Source organism: Scylla paramamosain, chromosome 15 (genome assembly GCF_035594125.1).
Source record: "Scylla paramamosain isolate STU-SP2022 chromosome 15, ASM3559412v1, whole genome shotgun sequence".
In the NCBI taxonomy this organism is placed as follows: domain Eukaryota; kingdom Metazoa; phylum Arthropoda; class Malacostraca; order Decapoda; family Portunidae; genus Scylla; species Scylla paramamosain.
Window position 1 is genome coordinate 3,178,680 of NC_087165.1, and position 18,042 is coordinate 3,196,721.

Below are 18,042 nucleotides of genomic sequence, written 5' to 3' on the forward strand. Positions count from 1 at the left end.
TCTTAACCTGGGTTCGATCGAACTCCAGGGGTTCGTTGAGTCAGTTGTAGGTGTTCGGTGGTGTGTGTGCATGTGCACTATTTTATTTTTCCAACTACGAAGGGTTCGGTGAATACACGTATGAAACTTGCAGGATTCAATACCTCCAACAAGGTTAAGAACCACTGATATATATATATATATATATATATATATATATATATATATATATATATATATATATATATATATATATATATATATATATATATATATATATTCTCTCTCTCTCTCTCTCTCTCTCTCTCTCTCTCTCTCTCTCTCTCTCTCTCTCTCTCTCTCTCTCGCGAAGTATAAAATGTCATTCCGTCTCCATAGTGGAAACTTATGCAAGATGTTGATATTCGCGGAAGTAAGGCATTTGCTTAAAGTATATCTTAGAAGATCGTACGTTTTTATTTATTTATTTATTTATTTTTCTTCATGAAATTCCTGAAATATTCTCAACACTGTTAATAACACGATCTTACCCTTATCGGTATGATCTTTTCTAACCAAATCGTGATTGTCAGTCGGAGAAACGATGAATAAAGATGTCAAACATAATGAAAAACATCGCTCTACTTCCTAACTCTCACGGGTTCGGCGCTGCGCATGGCAGCTAGGGGACGAGAAAGAGATAGAGAGGAAACGAGTTTCAGTGCGCATGTCAAGCCAGGGTTTCCCGCGCTACATTCCCCTCCTCATCCACTACAGGGTCGGTGGAGTGACCCTCTTCTGTGACCCCAGAGTGTGTGACTTGTAGGATCCTTAGATCGGAGGTGATTGGTGGGTGTGAGAAAAAGAGAAGGAGCAAGAGTCCGTTGATGCCTTGCCTCCACCTTCACCCGCCTTTCCTCTGAACTTTATTGATCTTTAACCTGATTCCGCTGATTCCTTTCTCCTCTCATCTCCCTCTCCCCTCTCCTCCCCTGAGGCCGGGTGTCAAGGTGTACGCCGTCCCGTTGTACACCCTCCGGCGTCGCTTAAGGTAGGTGCAAGGACGTGCACATTACGCCAACCCGGCTTATTAGATTTGTAAAGTGACTCGAACTAAACCTAGTTCCTTCTGGTGGTGTGTGGTGTGTCAAGGTGAAGGTCTGCCTGGGTATGAGGCCTGATCGGGAGAGGTGTGAGTAGGCATTGGTTGTTGGATAAAACTATCTTTAAGAGAATGTAGTGCCCAAATGTATAACGATTAGTCAATATACATTACACGGACCAAAACTTGGGTGCAGTGGAGTGTGAATGGGCAGTGACACGTAGAGGGAACCATTGCTGGTTTACAGGCAAGTGATGGTGTTGGGGAATCTCAGTTATAGATGAATGAGGACGTAAACGGAAATTAAAAATAAATTAGTATATATATATATATATATATATATATATATATATATATATATATATATATATATATATATATATATATATATTGTTTACGTGGTTAACTAGTTAGAGGAAAGAAAGATAAAGCGAGAACGTCAAAATACCGAAGCACTACATATACGGATTACGATCAGCTATTTGGCAAGCTTGAGGAAAAATTTAATATCCTGAAATCAATGCATTCATGAAAATAAGTGTCAACGTAAAATTAGCTTAATGAAGCACAAATAATTGAAGGATTGTGGAAGCAAGATCATTATATTGAAGATTAACGAAGTGAGTGAACATTATAAGGTCACTGGGATAAGGAATCGAAATGAAATGTGTCCAGTGGAAACTGTGTCGCAAGATTGGCTCACGAAGCTAAAGGAAATGAAGAACCTTAGCCTTGGGCACATTATAAATGCAAAAAATAGTAAACGTTAAGCTGAAAAAAAAAAAAAATGTAATAGGTCTACTAAGGTAAACAAGATGTGTCATGAAATTGTTAAAGTGACAGGAATAATTCTGAACTTATTGTTATTATAATTTTACTATTATTACTATTATTGTTGTTGTTGTTGTTGTTGTTGTTGTTGTTGTTGTTGTTGTAGTATCATTATTACTATTTTCATCATTATCATAATCGTGTTTAACATCATATTATTGTTGTTTTTATTTATCCCACCACCACTCCAATGCAGAAACAAAAACAACAACCCCGCTAATAACACCAACATATACTGCTTCTAGTATTACTACTACTACTACTACTACTACTACTACTACTACTACTACTACTACTAGTAGTAGTAATAGTAACAGTAGTAGTAGTAGTAGTAGCAGTAGTACTTCTACTACAACTACTTCTACTACTACTAATAATAATGATAATAATAATAATTATAATAATAATAATAATAATAATAATAATAATAATAATGATGATGATGATGATAATAATAATACTGAATAATGATAATATTATTAATATAATAGTAATAATAATAATAATAATAATAATAATAATAATAATAGTTGTTTCTATAAGCTTGCACACTATTGTTCTGATTGAGACTGCACACCACTTGTACTAGATTGTTGTCACTGGTTGCTTGATTTACTAGACGTTGCTAGAGATGATGGTGGGTCGTTGATTCTCCGATGAAATTGGTAGTGGGCAGTGATTTAGATTATGGCTGATTGTGCGAGTAAAGGCAACACAAAAAAGATTGATAGTACTTAGTGATTTAATGATGGACAGAGATGTACACGCGTAATAACGAGACAGATTACGACGGACGTGGCGATGCTTGATTCTCTCTCTGAAGACTGACTCTGTCTCTGATCTGAACACTCTGATGGACTGAACTGAACTGATGTGCTCTCCCTCTGTGGAACTCACTGGAACTGACTCTAGCTACCCGTACAGGGCTACAGGCTCTGTTTATGTGAAAGAAATGGATCAATATTCAGAATCTGAGATGAAGAAATGACCAATCAACTGTCTCTAAATGGGGTGAAACGACCAATGTTAGAGGTCGTTATTCTGGCCAATGACCAGGGAGGAAGACAGGAAGGCAATGCAGATGTTTTCCCTAAGGATTGGAAGGAATGTAGGGAAGGTGTGGTATTCCCTTAAGAGGAAGATAGGAAGGAGAAGGTTAAAAATAGATGAGACTGGCTACGTGAGGACAGTGCACGTGGAATTAAGTATATGAGCGATAAATATACATAATGTTACATAATCGCATAGTATAGCTTGTGGGAGTAGGAAAAAAACGGAAGGTGAGAGAGAAAGAGAGAACGGATGTTCTGTAGGGAGGACTATATTTACTCAAAGAGATAAGTTTCATTATTTTATTATACAGTGAGATGCATTATTCATTTGAGATGAAGGGAGGAGAATAGGTTACATTATTATTTTAGTTATTCCAAGAAGTGATTGTTTTGTTAATTTAGTTTTTCCTTAATGTGTAAAGGCATAGATACTTAAGAAACTTGAGTATTATTTTCTACATTTGTAATAAGAGTAAGGAAAATTTGTGAATAAACCAGACTTAGGTAAAGATTGTTTCCTTGACGACCTCCAGGTTCCCTTAAGTGACTTAAAAGACGCTCACGTATGTGGGTTTGGGCTATGACCATAGGAGAGGGAAATGATCTATTCACTCTAGCTAGAGTGCTTGGGAAAGTCTCTGAGAGTCGCAGAACGGCAAAAGGCAAGGTAGAGTGCTACGCGCATTCCCTGAGAGGCCTATCCCGCCGTAGTGGCGTGCACCGATCCAGAGGAGTTACGACGTCGGGGGTACACTGCTGTCTGTCTTCCCCGTACGCTGAGACGGTGGTCAACAGCAGCCGGTGGTGGTGGTGGCTACTAGGCTCCACTCCCCACCCCTCCCCCTGGCATTGTAACAATAATAATAATTGTTATGACTGATGCGACTGATACATAATAATAATGTTAATGTGGTTGTTGTTGTTGTTGTTGTTGTTGTTGTTGACGCTACTACCGGTGATTAGACAGAACCAAGATGATATGGGCATGACTAATATTGATGAGAGAGAGAGTACAGTTATATATATATATATTTTTTTTTTTCATTATTATTAATTTCCAATGAATTTGACAAAGATTAAGAGAAATTAAGACGTATGGTTGTGCAACTATTGTTTACCAAAATCTAATATATCTGTAGAATTCATTTTTTTTTTTTTATTGGTTGGCACATTAAATGTGAGAGGCAGAGAAGGATAGATCCCGTTTGCACATGAGAGCTACAGCGACATTTCTTTTCGGGACTGTGGGACAGCAGGTGATGAATTTGCGACAGGGAGGCGTTGTAGGCGCGGCATGTGGGCAGCAGCTAGATGGGCAAGTCATCTGGGCACAGACCATTGTGCATTTAATCTCTCTCTCTCTCTCTCTCTCTCTCTCTCTCTCTCTCTCTCTCTCTCTCTCTCTCTCTCTCTCTCTCTCTCTCTCTCTCTCTCTCTCTCTCTCTCTCTCTGCACGTTGATAATTTTGGGGTGCCTCCACCATACGTCTTGGCATACACTTCGTCATTTTTAGTGTTGGCTAAGACTTGAAGAAATGTACTGTCTCATTCTCATAGCTGGGCTCGATAACGAAAAAAAAATATCATGATAACCAATAAATCGATAACGATAACCTTATTGGCAATAACCAATAATTAATTGATAACTAGCGATAAATGTATCGCCAGATAATCGATAACCGATAAATCAATAAGTCCAAAATTCCAATTCCAATAACGATATTGATATTTTAAATTTTAAAAATCGATAAATAATAATTATTTTTATCTTTATCTTAGAAGACTTAGAAAAATCTTAGAAAAAAATTAAAATCAATGTATATCCTGTAAAAATCTTAGAAAAATTTAAATTCAATGTTTATCTTGTCTTTTCACTAATGAAAAGTACTGTTTCAAGTAAAATAATTGCATTTCAAAATTCCAAAACTTGAATTTATCGATTATCGCTGGTTTTGAACCAAAAGTATCGGCGATACCGATAGATCGATAACGCGGGGAAATAATTATCGGATAACTAATAACCCGATATCGTTATTGCTATAAATTATTATAATTATTATAAATTATTACAAATTAGTTACTCCCATCAACCTGATGGGAGTAACCAACCTATTGGATACTTTTCAAAGAAATTAATCTCTACAGAGACCCGGTACTCAGTCATTGATAGAGAGGCATTAGGGGTAGTTCTAACCTGCCGAAATTTCCATCACTACCTCTGGAGAAATGAATTCACTATATATACAGACCACCAACCCTTGACTAGCATTATCGCGATAATTTATCGCGATAACGCCCACCTATGTTTAATCTTAGGTATATTTTTCGTCCTCATTTTATAATTCCCAGAAAAGATGAAGTAGAAAATAAATAGATAAAAATTGGATCTTGGTGATCATCAGAAAATGGATGAATGTGGCCACGCCAATATGACACTAACGTCACAGGAACTTTTTTCCCAGTCAGGAGCATCCTGAGATGAAATTCCATTGTCACAGCTGTTATGTATCAGATTTGTTTATCTCTCTCTGGAATGTTTAGTTTGCCCTTGAGTAGTATCGACTTATTGCTTATCGAAGACCCATTCATTCATAATTATTCAAAACTTGTTTTGGTCATCATACGGTTTCCGAGATAGCCCCTGCCCCAAAAAGTCTGCACTCATCGTCAAAGCTTCGTCCGCCGCCCCGTGCTGCGACGCCCTCCAGGAACGAAGTGGGAATCGATCGGTGGTTGCTGGAGTGCTGACAACACAACTTACCACGTCATCACTCCTGCCACCATCTCACCTTCATCTTCACCTCACTGCATTAATATGACACTTTAACCATTTCATACTGTTCATCTCTCTCTCTCTCTCTCTCTCTCTCTCTCTCTCTCTCTCTCTCTCTCTCTCTCTCTCTCTCTCTCTCTCTCTCTCTCTCTCTCTCTCTCTCGTGTGTGCATGTGTGTGTGTGTGTGTGTGTGTGTGTGTGTGTGTGTGTGTGTGTGTGTGTGTGTGTGTGTGTGTGTGTGTGACATACATGCTTCAAAACACAAGCATGGGTTGTTTCAAGAGGAATGGAGGATATTGTTACGTGTGACATTTAGAAGAAAATAATTATGAAATAAACTTATATGTATGCTGCTGACCATTGTAAACAAAATTTATGTTGGCATGCCATGTTACATTTGTGAAAAAGTGACAACAGAATAACAGAACAACACTGAGGAGCTCAACTAGTAAGAAGAAAGTAAATATGCATGAAGTCATCTAGCCAACCAGTCATCGGTGGTGTCACCTTAAGCCAACCGACTAGACTCGCTACAGCTTGGCTACAGTCTACTCCCGAAGGTGTAAAATGGAGTGAGAAAACCTTACATTTGGTACAGATTCTCAAGTAAGGACATGCTCCGCTTAGATAAGAGCAATAGTTTCTGACAGGAAACAACACAGTCCCTCTTAGAGAGAACGAAAGACAAATCTAGTGATGTAACTGAACATATAAACCAAATAGTCAATCACCAGTCAGTGTCTTAATTTTTACGCGAGTAATTTTGAGTTTTCTATCAAAAGCCCATTTTATCTGGATTCGATCCCCGAGAAGCTCATTCAAGAATCATAAAAATGTTGGTGCTGCTTTGGTTTGGTATCTACCTGTCATGAATCTACTTTGGGATGCAATCTACACTTTATATTGCGATCTACGTGTTATTAATGTACTTTAGTATGCGATCTACAAGAAAAGTTGTACTTATCAAGAACAAGGAAAAACACGTCTTGGTTTCGAGAGAAAATGTCTGGTCAGAGTCTGAAGTATGAGTAGAATGTCTGTTCTAGTGTTGAAGTTAAAAGAAGAGACCGTGAGACACTTCAACCAATTATTCAGAGAGAAGTCCATTCCGACGACTGGCCAACTTATTCTAATTTAAACCAACTCAAATTTCGCCATTTTTCCTTAAATCACTGGCAATATTACGTCGATCCTAACATCGAAGCACATACACAAGGAACTGAAAGATTCTAGCTTGATGCAAAGATTCGTATGTTGAAAAAAAATGTGAAGCATCAATCAAAGAGTATTTCAATCGCACCTAGACTACTTCTGTTGGCAGATGATGAGAAAAGAAGCTCCTGACCTTTAGAATTTTTATTCGATGTACTGTACGTGCTGTTAATCGCTAGAATACGAATAAAAAGATTTTTTTTTATTTTAAGTACATTTTCTCTGTTATATATAATTCCAAAATAAAATTTGTACGGTGTAGATACTTTTTCCTTGTCGATAACAAGCCAAAGTACGGTGTAGATATTTTTCTTTATAGATGACAAGACAAAGTAGCACCAAAAATGTTGCGTTCTTCTCTTCCTAATGTGACATGGCATCGTAAGAATGGTACATAGAAAACAACCGGGACCAAGAGCAAAATTAAGAGAGCAGAGACTGGTCGGTGGAAACTAGCACGGCAATAGTAAGAAACGTATAAACTCGAACGAGCCCCCTTTTCTGTAATGTGATATCCTTTAGAGATGGCGAACACTGATGTGCAATAAATATATAAATAAATAATAAATAGATAAATAAATACAAATAAAAATATACAAAATAACACTGAACATACGTACCACTGTATGTGGAAAAAAAAAAAAAAAGGCTACTCGTGCTCCGCTACTCCTGGATGGTTAAGTCTACTGTGTGCGTGTGTGGGTGTGTTTAAAAGGGTGGGCGTGTTTTTCCATAGCAAGACAAAGGCCCCCTCCTGCCTCCATGAATCACAATATTATCTCACTATGCTACGTCTTGGCTGCAAATTTTTCAATCTCTCCCCTTCATGCCTGCCTGTTTTCCACTCCAAGTCTGGTCTCCATCCCGTTCCTGCTTTCCACTCCTGTCAGACATCCACCATTACTTCTGGGGTGAGAAAAATTGGTGGAGATGGCTCTGAAGGCCCAACTTCATAGAAATTGTTTTAGCAAGAAACGAGATGTGATGTTTCCAGTTTAGATATTTATTAAAGGATGTTCAGTGTAGAAGAGAGGAGACAGTTTATCAACGTATCAGTGAAGAAGAGAGGATAGTTATTTTGAAGTTTGTATCGAGTTGAAAGATAGAGAAATTATATTTATGAGACACTGAACAACAATACTAAGTTTGCGCTGGCCCAATCAGGAACTTGAGAAAGATCAGAAGTCAGACGCTCTGTTGCTTCCTTGCATGAGTTCTTAAATTCCTGAAGAGTTGGGTGTCTAACAAAAGACAGAAAAATGGAAATTGGTATCGCTGGTCACCATCCCTGCCTGGTCTTCACCCCTTGCCTGGTCCCCATCTCTGCCTGGTCTCCACCCCTGCTTGGTCTTCACCCGTACTTGGTCTTCACCCGTATTTGGTCTTCACCCCTTGCCGAGTCTCCATCCCTGCCTGGTCTCCACCCCTGCCTGGTCTCCATCCCTGCCTGGTGTCCATCCTCGACTGGTTTCCACCTCTTTCCTGGTCTCCATCCCTGCTTGGTCTCCATCCTTGCCTGGTCTCCACCCTTTCCTGGTCTCTATCCCTGCTTGGTCTCTACCCCTGCATGGTCTCCATCCTTGCCTGGTCTCCACCTCTTTCTTGGTCTCCACTCCAGCCTCATCTTCATCTATGTCTGGTCTCTGCCACTTGTTTGGTCTCCACTCCTGCCTGGTCGCCATCCCTGCCTAGTCTCCATCCCTGCCTAGTCTCCATTCCTGCCTGATCTTCATCCCCTGCTTGATCTCCATTCCTGCCTGATCTTCATCCCCTGCTTGATCTCCATCCCTGCCTGGTTTCCACCCTTGCCTGGTCTCCATTCCTGCCTGGTCTCCATTGCTGCCTGGTCTTTATTCCCCACTTGATCTCCATCCCTGCCTGGTCTCCATCCTTGCCTGGTCTTCATCCCTGCCTGTCTCCACTCCTGCCTGGTTTCCACCCGTGCTTGGTTTCCATCCCTACCTGGTCTCAACCCCCTTCTTGGTCTCTATCCCTGATTCATCTCCACCCCTGCCTGGTCTCCAACCCTTGCTTGGTCTCTGTTCCTGCCTTGTCTCCATCCCTGTCGGGTCTCCACACCTTGCTTAGTCTCCATCCCTCCCTGGTCTCCATCGCTGCTTGTTCTCCATCCCCTCCCTCTTGGTCTCCATCCTTGCCTTGCCCCCATCCCTGCCTGGTCTCCACCCTTTGCTCGGTCTCCATCCCTGCCTGGTCTCCACCCCTTGCTTGATCTCCATCCATGCCTCATCCCCACCACAGCTTGGTCTCCACCCATTGCTTAGTCTCCATCCCTGCCTCATCCCCATCCCTGTCTGGTTTCCACCCCTTGCTTGGCCTCCATCCCTACCTCGTCTTCACCTCTGCCTGGTCTCCACCCCTTGTTTGTTCTCCATCCCTGCCTGGTCTCCATTCCTTGCTTGGTTTCCACTCCTGCCTGGTTTCCATCCCTGCCTGGTCTCCATCCCTGCCTGGTTTTCAGTTTTTGCCTGGTTTCCACCCCTGCCTGGTCTCCATCCCTGCCTGGTTTCCATCCCTGTCTAGTCTCCATGCCATGCCTGGTCTCCATTCCTGCCTGGTCTTTAATCTTTGCCTGGTCTCCATTCCTGCCTGGTCTCTATCCCTGCCTAGTTTCCATGCCTTGCCTGGTCTCCATCCCTGCCTGGTGTTCACCCCTGCATGGTCTCCATCCCTGCCTGGTTTTCACTCTTTGCCTGGTCTCCACTCCTTGCTTGGTCTCCATCCCTGCCTGATCTGGTCTCCACCCCCCCACTTGGTGTCCATCCCTCCCTGGTCTCTATCCCTGCTTGGTTTTCACCCTTGCCTTGTCTCTATCCTTGCTTGGTCTCCACCCCTACCTGGTTTCTATCTCTGCCTGTTCTCTTAGTCTCTGCCTGGTCTCTATCCCTGCCTGGTCTCCATCCCTGCCTTAAGCTCCACCCCATGCTTGGTCTCCATCCCTACCTGTTCTCCATTCCTGCCTGGTCTCCACCCCTCCCTAGCCTAGTTTTCACCCATGCCTGATGTCCATCCCTGCCTGGCATTTACCTTGTACTAGTTTCCATAGTGCATATGGTCTTCTGTTTCTTGTCCCCAGCCCTTATTTGGTTTCTTCCTTTATATGGTCTCCATTTTCAGTTTTGTCTATACCCCTGTCTGATCTCTATTTTAAAAACATTAGAACTTAAAGGAAGCTACAAGAAGTTGGTAATACTATGCATGGCAGTCATGTATAAAACATACACATACTTATATCCACCAATCATCTCTATCTATGAATTTATCTTATCAAGATCAGGCATGCCTGACTGTGGTTTGGCAGCTGCTCCTGCTAATTCACAATTTTCAGCTGAACCTGAACTACAATGGCTTAAACTTCACAAGCATGACTGTGAGTGTGTGGGCAAGAGCATCATGTGAAGAATTCACCAATACACCAAAGCTTTCTTCATAAAATGACAAGTTGGGAGAGTTCATCCCAGCCAATATACCCCTGCCAGCCAAGGTAAACAAACCCACTGTTGCCACTCTGCCCAATGAATATCTCATCACAGGATACATTTCATGTGGTCAAGAACCCTGTCCTCCAAGATGGGAATCAATGAACAATATTTTGTCAAGGCTTTTATGCTTGCCTTAAGTGATGAAAATGTCATAAAGAAGCTGGAGACATTAATTTCTGAACAGCTGATGAACGAGGTGGCTAAGCTACATGGTATCATCAGGAAGTGAGATGAGAAGGTTGCATTGCTTCAGGAGGAAATTAAGAAAGTGAAATCTGCAGTGAATGAACAGGAGCAGTATTCTAGGAGAAACAATTTAAGAAAAACATTGGTTCCAGAGACAGATAATGAAGATGTCACAGCCATCACACTGGAGCTCAACAACAAGAAAGTCTGTATAGCTGACCCCATAACTACAGCTGACATTGACTGCATGCATCACCTGGGTCAAAGGAGAAAGGATAGGACAGCTCACCCCATCTTGGCACGGCTCTCCACCTACCACATTCAAACCCATATATTCAAACATTGAGTGATGCTCAACCCAAAGCATCATCATGGACCCCCTGGCAATCCCTTGGGGAGAAGGGAAAATGTGGGAGAGGCAGTTGAGAGTGAGGAGGCTGATTCAGGCCCAGTGAGACCTGGCCCAGATACAAGAAGACAGACGATGTTCATTCAGTGAGGATTTGACAAAAAGTAAGGCAAAGATGTTATGGATTTGTTGGAAAGCTCAGAGAGATGACAAAGTGAAGGGTTGTTGGTCTGTTGACAGGAATGTGATTATTAAAGACAAACATGGCAGAGTCCATCAAGTTAAAACTTACCAGGATCTAGAGGCTGCCTACTGTATGAGAATCACTCAAACTCGTGTAATTATCAACTTTTGAATCACCATACATTTACAGTAATTACTATGTAATGTACTCTTTCATCATATTCTTCTGCACTTTCTTCCTTTTTATCTTTTCAAAATATTTTTCTACATCACTAACATTTTTATCAACAAACAAGATTCATGTAACTGATAAGATATGCTATAACCTTTTCAGCGTCAATGATATTGTAACTTAATTATTTTTATTCCACGTGAGTTTGTGCAGTATTAAATGTTATTTGCCCAGTATCCAGTGCTTACATAGATGCTTGAAAAAAATATTATTGATATGGATAAAAATGGCTGACCAAAAGTGTGTCTTGTGTGGGCAGTTGATAGTTCAATTTTATGATGTGGATGAGAGCTCCTCAGGTGAGGATCATTCATGTGAAAACCATGCTGAAAACATTTCTCCACCTAATGTAGTACTATCATTGGGAAATCTAAAACACCTACATAACATTGAATTAATTCCTGTTGATATACATAGATGTGACACACATTCTCCTCTGTGTGATGCTGATGCTGATTTAAACTACTGAAATCTAGTGAGACAACAAAATTTAGAATTTAACTATTTCTCAGAATGTCAGTTCAATAAACTAATTGAGGATAAATGTATTGCCCCAGACACATTTTCTCATTACACATGAATATACACAGTGTACTAAAACATTTAGATGATCTGTGCAATTATCTCAGTAATTTGAATATGAGTTTTTCTGTAATAGGGCTCTCAGAAAGTTGGATCAATGAAACAAACTACAATTTGCATAGTATGGTGGGATATAACCAAGTAGAAAAATTCAGAGAGAATAGAGTTGGTGGGGTGAGGGTTCTCACTTTACATTAAAAGTAATATAACCTACAAGGAAAGAAGTTACTTGCATATGCTCAATGAAAACATAGGAAGTGTTTCTGTTGAAATTGACAAGCAATATGTAAACAGTAAGAAAAATATTTACTGTTGGAGTATTATATCAACCACCCAGTTTGGACCTAAATGACATTTTTGTAAATTTGAACTCATTGCTTAAGAATATTGATAGAGAAAGCAAAATAGTCTACCTGATGGGGGATTACAACTTGAATATTTTGAACGCTGATCAACATATGTCCACTGTGGACTTTATCGAGACTTTGTTTTCCTATTACTACTTGCCACTCACTAATAAAGCCACAAGAGTCACAGCAAACTTGGCCACTCTGATAGATAATATATTTTGTAATGATGTGTATGAAACCTCTTTTCTAATGGAATATTGTATACTGATGTAGCTGACCACTTTCCTATCTTCAGCTTAAACCTGGGCAATGTAATCACACAAAGCAACTCTAATTGTATTAAGAAAAGATTTTTCACCAAAAAGAATATGAATACATTTATTTAAATCTATGCTGCAAAATATAAACTGGAAGGTCTTGGAACTTTGTAATTGTCAAACAGCATTTTCCTCACTTTATCACATTTATAAAGATTATTTTGAGCAAAGTTTCCCTATAGTAACAATACAAAATAATTATTGTTGTAGGAAACCATGGTTAACAGATGCACTGACTGAAAACTCAATTAAGACAAAAAATAAATTATATGCCCAAACAATTAAGAGACCTTCTCTTTACAATACTATTTGATATAATGAGTATGAGAGAAATTTACAGAGAATTTTATGTATTGCAGAGAGAAAATTGTGATGATATATTCAAGTCTGCAATATCATAGAGTCTTAGAAAATACTCAGAAACTTATTAAATAGGAAAAACTGCCCAAGTACGAGTATTACTAAAAAGAAATTTACTGTTAATGGATCATAATTAACTAATGATAAGATTATGGCAGACTTTTAATGATTACTTTGTCAATATTGGTTCTAATCTTAATGCATCAATACCCACAAGCACCAATAATTACAAGGTTTATATGCCAAGAGATAACCCAACTTCAATATTTCTCTCACCCACTTCCAGTAATGAAGTATCACAGATAATTAAGAAAATTCTGAACAAAAGCCTGGGGTGGGGATGATATCAATGCAAAGGTTATGAAAGAAACTCACTTAGCAGTCAATGAATCATTATCACATATTATCAATTTATCATTTAAATAAGGTATGTTCCAAGCAGAATTGAAGAAAGCAAAAGTATCTCCCATATATAAGGAAAGTGACTAAGTCATTCAGTAATTATAGACCTGTTTCTATTTTGCCACTTTAATAAAAAATATTTGAGTGCTTAATGTATAATAGGATGTATTCATTCATAAATAAATACAAGCTCTTGTACAAGTACCAATTTGGCTTCAGAAGCAGATATGGAACAAATCTACATTTATTGACAAAATTACTTAAGCATTAGATAAAGGCAACTTTGTATTAGAATTTTTTTTTAGATTTCAGTAATGCTTTTGACACTGAATCATTCAGTTTTATTAAGAAAACTCTACAGATATGGAATTAGAGATGTTGCAAATGATTGTTTCAAATGTTTCTTGGAAGATAGAATGCAATATGTGTCCTACAATGGTATAAATTCTTGTGCTAAAAATGTTGTTTGTGGGTTCCACAAGGGTCCATACTTTGCCCTTTATTGCTTCTTCTTTATATCAGTGACATCATAAATACATCTCCTACACTTGTACACTTTGTTGATGATACTAATGTTTTCTTAGAGGGAGAAAATATAAATGATGTGATTACCAACATGAATAGGAAAATGACATGTGACAGACTGGGCTAATGCAAACAAATTGTCACTAAATATCAACAAGACCAATTATATGATATTTCATACCAAAGGAAAGAAATTCACCTTAGATCTAGATGTATATATTAGTAACAAAAGTGTTAGTAGGTCAGAAACTGTAAAATTTTTGGGTGTTACCACTGATCTACATTATCATGGTCACAGCATGTAAAAAAAAACAAAAAAAACATAAGAAATAAGGTAGCTAAAGGTACAGGGATATTAAACAAACCAAGAAAGGTTCTCAATGAGTCAACACTCATTATCTTATAATATAATAGTATTGTATATCCATACTTAAACATACAGAATAAAAGTTTGGGTTACTGTGAGCAGATGCAACTTTGATCATCTTTTTTAAGATGCAGAAAAAAAATCAGTTAGAATTATTACTTCAGCAAGCCATAGGGAGCATAATGAATGAATATTCAAAGACCTTCAAATATTGCCTTTTCAAAAAATTTGTATCTTTGTATTGCAGAACTAATGTATAAATATAAACTGCATGAATTAACCCCAATATTCAGTGAGATCTTTCCAAGAAATGACCAAGTCCATCATTACTCAACAAGACACTGTCAGCTGATACACATCCCAAGACGTATTACAACTTTATCCCTAAGAATGATCAGATATAGAGGAGCAATTATCTGAAATTATTTGTCACATGCCTCACACAACTGTAACATTGCCTCTTATAAATGCAAAATTCAGAAATTTTTACTGACTAATGATACTGATAACCTATATTGATGTAAAGATTCATATTTATAAATAAATTAATGTTGGTGCTATAAGTGTTACAAATTTGTAATAAGCTAATGTGATAAGAATATTGTGTGTGTGTGTGTATTTACCCAGTTGTTGTATTGTACAGGACACAAGCCAAAGCTCTTTTTGTCTTGGCTCCATAACCATATTTATCCAGTTTCTCTTTAAACATGTGTACACTGCCACAACCACCTCTTTTTTTCAAATCATTCCAGATTTCAATAGTTCTATACAGGAAGCTGTATTTGTGTGTGTGTGTGTGTGTGTGTGTGTGTGTGTGTGTGTGTGTGTGTGTGTGTGTGTGTGTGTGTGTGTGCATGCGTGTTTGATCATTCCTTCGTTTATTTTTATGTGCAAGTATTCCTTCTTGTGGTGCCGTTGCGAGTATGTCAGGAGTCATATACCTTCTGGTACCCATCCTCATTGTCATGTATTATGATATTCCTATGAAATGTATAAATGTAAATTGTAAGCACATCATGACAATAAATATTATTATTATTATTTATTATTATTATTATTATTATTTTTTTTTTTTTTTTTTTTTTTTATTATTAAAGCTCCCTATTCATTTGGCACTAACAAGTTGATTATAATTACTGAATTTGTTCCAGTTGTCTACTACTATATCTGAAAATCAATATTTTCATATCTCAATTTTAAAGTTAATTTTAGCAAGCTAATAGTCAGAATCTGAATTCATTAACTTACTTATCTTCATATTTTCTGCAAATTTACTAATATTGCTTGCTGTTAATTATGTCATCTAAATCAGTAATACATATTAAATATTACAATGTCTGCAAAGTTAATCCTCTAAATCAGCCTAAAACTTTCCCTGTTCAAGACCCTTTGATGAGAGCACCTTAACAAACTATATAAGTCCAGGTACATGATGCCATAATTACTGCCATTACCTGCCATCTCATACACCTCTCTATGGAAATCAACAAGTTCGTGAATTACAACCTACCTTTTATGAACCTATGCTGTGAATCTTTTCTCAAACTGTTTATCCAAATTAATCCTGATTTTCCTAGGATTTATAGACTCCCATAATATACTTTCAGTTAAAGTCATGATGACTGGACAACAGTCTTGCACTTTCTTTCCTTTCTTAAAGATGAGAATTATGTGAGTTTTCTCTACATTAACAACTTCTCTCATGGATGTAACGATATCCTATATTTTGTCTGCCACTGTTGATTTACTATGCTTATTGTCTTTTTCTCTCTGTCACCTGCTCTTCTAGCCATACGTCATAATCATACATTGTAGTTTATATGTCTTCAGTTTTAGTTGTGTTGAACTCTCCTCACTTATGAAAAATAACATTTATCCCATAATTACTATTTGTGCATTTATTGACTTATTCCTCCACTGATTTAGTTGATTAACATTTTACATACACAGAATGAAACAGTTGTAAGTAGGCACTATTTATGGATCTTATGTTTGGGGCATACTGGAGAGAGAGCTGCAGGAATTATTTATTTTATTTATTTATTTATTTTTTTTTTTTTTTATTCTACAGGATCACTGGCAAAGGGCAACAAAATTATTAGAAAAGCAAAATCCACTGAAGTGCTTGTTCCCAAAAGACTGCCAAAAGAAAAGTCAGATGACAGAACATAAGTGTCTTGAAGCCTCCCTCTTGAAAGAGTTCAAGTCATAGGAAGGAGGAAGTACAGAAGCAGGCAGGGACTTTCAGAGTTTACCAGAGAAAGAGATGAATTATTGAGAATGCTGGTTAACTCTGACATTAGAGAGATGGACAGAATAGGGATGAGAGAAAGAAGAAAGTATTGTGCAGTGAGGCCTAGGGAGGGAAGACATGCAGTTAGCAAGATCAGAAGAGCAGTTAGCAAGATCAGAAGAGCAGTTAGCAAGAAAACAGTGGTAGATGACAAAAAAAGATGCAACATTGCAGTGATGAGAGAGGCTGAAGTTTTTCATCTTATTAACTCCTCTCCTCTAATTGACTGTCAATTAGAGGAGAGGAGTTAATAAGATGAAAAACTTTTGATTCCACTCTGTCTAAAAGAGTGATATGAGTGGAACTATCCCCCTCCCAATACATGTGAAGCATACTCCATACACGAATGTATGAGGCCCCTGTATAGAGTTAACAGCTGTGAGGGGATAAGAAAAGCTGGTGGAGATGACCCAAAATGCCTAACTTCATAGAAGCTGTTTTAACTAGAGATGAGATGTGAACTTTCCACTTTAGGTTATAAGTAATGAACAGACCAAGGATGTTCACTGTAGAAGAGAGAGACAGTTGAGTGTCATTGAAGAAAATGGGATAGTTACCTTGAAGCTTGTGTCGAGTTGATAGATGGAGGAATTGTGCTTTTGATGTATTGAACAATACTAAGTTTGTTCTGCCCCAGTCAGAAATTTTAGAAAGATAAGTCAAGCATTCTGTGGCCTCCTTGCGTGAGTTGTTTACTTCTTGAAGGATTGGATGTCTATGAAAAGACATGGAAAAGTGCAGGGTGGCATCATCAGCATTGGAGTAGATAGGACAAGAAGTTAGGTTTAGAAGATCATTGATGAATAATAGGAAGAGAGTGGATGACAGTATACAACCCTGAGGAACACCACTATTAATACACTTAGGAGAAGAACAGTGACCATCTACAACAGCAGCAACAGAGCAGTTAGAAAGGAAACTTGAGAAGAAGTTACAGAGGGAAGGATAAAAGCTGTAGGAGGGTGGTTTGGAAATCAAAACTTATTGCCAGACTCAATCAAAAGCTTTTGATATCTCTAAGGCAATACTGTATGTTTCACCAAAATCCATAAAAGAGGATGACCAAGACTCAATGAGGAGAGCCAGAAAATCACCAGTAGAGTGGCTTTGATGGAACCCATACTGGCAATCAGAATATAACGTTGTGAAGTGATAGGTGTTTATGAATCTTCCTGTTGATAGAATTAAAAACTTTAAGAGAGGCAGGAAATTAAAGCAATAGGACAGTAGTTTGAAAGATTAGAGTGTTCACCATTTTTAGGAACAGGCTGAATGTAGGCAAACTTCCAGCAAGAAGGATAGGTAGATACTGATAGACAGAGTTGGAAAGTTTCACTAGGCAAGGTGCAAACAAGGAGGCACAATTTCAAAGAACAATAGGAGGGACCCCATCAGATTCATAAGCTTTCTGAGCGTTAAAGCCAGCAAGGGCATGGAAAAACATCACCACAAAGGATCTTAATGGGTA

General features: G+C 38.3%; 1 protein-coding gene and 1 long non-coding RNA gene across 2 annotated transcripts in view; both read left to right on the forward strand.

Annotated features, from left to right (window-relative positions):
* Positions 1–671: 671 nt before the first annotated feature.
* LOC135107278 (hexosaminidase D-like) overlaps positions 672–18,042 on the forward strand; it is a 165,711-nt gene continuing 148,340 nt past the window's right edge. Inside the window, exon 1 of the mRNA XM_064016944.1 lies at positions 672–1,009. The gene's annotated coding sequence lies outside the window, so the exon portion shown is untranslated. The remainder of the gene's footprint in view (positions 1,010–18,042) is intronic.
* LOC135107276 (uncharacterized) lies at positions 5,816–11,936 on the forward strand. The gene is made up of 2 exons (XR_010271680.1): positions 5,816–10,430; positions 10,767–11,936. It is a non-coding gene; the product is annotated as an uncharacterized LOC135107276 (long non-coding RNA).